The 2,683-nt window shown below is 41.2% G+C and overlaps 1 long non-coding RNA gene across 1 annotated transcript; it reads right to left on the bottom strand.

Annotated features, from left to right (window-relative positions):
* Positions 1–328: 328 nt before the first annotated feature.
* On the bottom strand, positions 329–1,617 carry LOC124019539. Its single transcript, XR_006835795.1, has 2 exons — positions 956–1,617; positions 329–838 (listed from the first exon to the last, which is right to left on the bottom strand). It is a non-coding gene; the product is annotated as an uncharacterized LOC124019539 (long non-coding RNA).
* Between the last annotated feature and the right edge of the window lie 1,066 nt (positions 1,618–2,683).

The following is a 2,683-nucleotide window of genomic DNA, read 5'->3' as shown; positions in this document are numbered from 1 at the left end:
GAGAGACTGCTTCCTTGTCCTTTCAATCCCATATGAACCCCTTTCAAAAGGGGAATTCACAGTTCAAAACACACAAAGCGTCCATGCCACCACTGTTCTGGTAAAAAGCAGAGGGACGGGGCTGGAACAATGGACGGAGCCATGGATACAAGGACAGACCGTCCATGACATCAACATTATAGTTGAACCATGTTTTGAGGCTATATAGTGTTAACATTGACATTCTTTTACAAACCCTGGAGCCATTTACAAGTTAGATTCTTCAAGGATCAATTGGTATAAATCATTATTGAAGAGAAAAATATATCTAAAAGATGGATGAACCTGACGCAGATGAACCCTTTAATGAGAGGAGAAACCGCTGTGAAGAAGTGAGGACTGAGACACATACAAACAGCAGTAAAACACAGAGCAGAAGCTTCGCCTTGGCAGCATCTACAGCAGCTTGGCAAACGAATACCTGGAAGTGGACTTGGAGACTCTGATACTGGATGTTGATTAAAGTAACAGAAATGTATTCCATCTAAACAAAGAAGCTGTTTGTTTTAAAAGTCTGTAGTTTCAACTCTATTTTAAAACTGGAGAAACTTTCCAATACGTTCTAATACAGACTAATACTAATACTGTCTTCTGATTAAGGTGGTGTCTATTTAACCGGCAGAATATTCACGGAGGTGGAGTTCCGCTAGCCCAAAAGGTGAAGCCTTTCCCTAACTCTAACCCTTACCGTAACCTCAAACTAACCGTAAGATAACCTCAAACTAACCGTAAGATAACCTCAAACTAACCTTAACCTCAAACGAACCTTAACATAACCTCAAACGAACCTTAACATAACCTCAAACGAACCTTAACATAACCTCAAACTAACCTTAACCTCAAACTAACCTTAACCTCAAACTAACCTTAACCTCAAACGAACCTTAACATAACCTCAAACGAACCTTAACATAACCTCAAACTAACCTTAACCTCAAACTAACCTTAACATAACCTCAAACTAACCTTAACAACATAATAATTCATTCTCCTCCTATATTAACAATGGAACAATAGAGCAAATGAGACGTAAAATGTCAGCTTGAATCTGTGCGGCAGTCAGAAGCAGTCAGAAGCATCAGAACCAGGAAATACCGACTGACAGAACTGAAACGTCCAGTCAAATACTAAATAACATTGGTAGTGGGTTTGAAAACAGGCAGTATTATAATAATAGAGTATCAGAGTGATACGAGGGTAAAAATACAAAGCATTATTACATTTCAAAATACAAAAGCATTTTAGCATTTTAAAGGTATATATATAAAAATAAAAATAAAAAAAGCACAGGAGGACATAGGTTGTATAAAATGGCACCCTAGTCCCTTTAGAGTGCAGAGGGCCCTGGTCAAAAGTAGTGAACTGAACAGGGAATAGAGTAGCACTTCAGAAGCAGCCATAGTCTGGCGGTTCACAGTGATCTCTCCTCAGCTCAGATCAACGCCCCCCTGAAGGGACGTGATTGGATGTTCTGTCGTTGCCACCGGCAGCGGAGCCTGGCAAGTGGCGTGTCCCGAAGGTTCTCAAACTCGGAGAAACCCAGCTGGTTGAGAAGGTCGTACACCCCGGCCCTGGCTGCCACCTACAGGACAAACACAGGAGAGAAACACAATGAGTAATGACCACAACAGGAGAAACACAATGTGTAAAGACTACAGCAGGAGAAATAGGAGAAACACAATGTGTAAAGACCACAGCAGGAGAAATAGGAGAAACACAATGAGTAATGACCACAGCAGGAGAAACACAATGAGTAAAGACCACAGCAGGAGAAATAGGAGAAACACAATGTGTAAAGACCACAGCAGGAGAAACACAATGAGTAAAGACCACAGCAGGAGAAATAGGAGAAACACAATGTGTAAAGACCACAGCAGGAGAAACACAATGAGTAAAGACCACAACAGGAGAAACACAATGTGTAAAGACCACAGCAGGAGAAACACAATGAGTAAAGACCAGAGCAGGAGAAACACAATGAGTAAAGACCACAGCAGGAGAAACACACAGCAGGAGAAACACAATGTGTAAAGACCACAGCAGGAGAAACACAATGTGTAAAGACCACAGCAGGACAAACAGGAGAAACACAATGAGTAAAGACCACAGCAGGAGAAACACAATTTGTAAAGACCACAACAGGAGAAACACAATGTGTAAAGACCACAACAGGAGAAACAGGAGAAACACAATGTGTAAAGACCACAACGGGAGAAACACAATGAGTAAAGACCACAGCAGGAGAAACACAATGTGTAAAGACCACAACAGGAGAAACAGGAGAAACACAATGTATAAAGACCACAGCAGGAGAAACACAATGAGTAAAGACCACAGCAGGAGAAACACAATGAGTAAAGACCACAGCAGGACAAACAGGAGAAACACAATGTGTAAAGACCACAGCAGGAGAAACACAATGAGTAAAGACCACAGCAGGAGAAACACAATGTGTAAAGACCACAACAGGAGAAACACAATGTGTAAAGACCACAACAGGAGAAACACAATGTATAAAGACCACAGCAGGAGAAACACAATGAGTAAAGACCACAGCAGGAGAAACACAATGTGTAAAGACCACAACAGGAGAAACACAATGTGTAAAGACCACAACAGGAGAAACACAATGTATAAAGACCAC

Source organism: Oncorhynchus gorbuscha, unplaced genomic scaffold (assembly GCF_021184085.1).
Source record: "Oncorhynchus gorbuscha isolate QuinsamMale2020 ecotype Even-year unplaced genomic scaffold, OgorEven_v1.0 Un_scaffold_624, whole genome shotgun sequence".
Lineage (NCBI taxonomy): Eukaryota > Metazoa > Chordata > Actinopteri > Salmoniformes > Salmonidae > Oncorhynchus > Oncorhynchus gorbuscha.
This window is presented reverse-complemented; position numbering and strand designations above follow the sequence as displayed.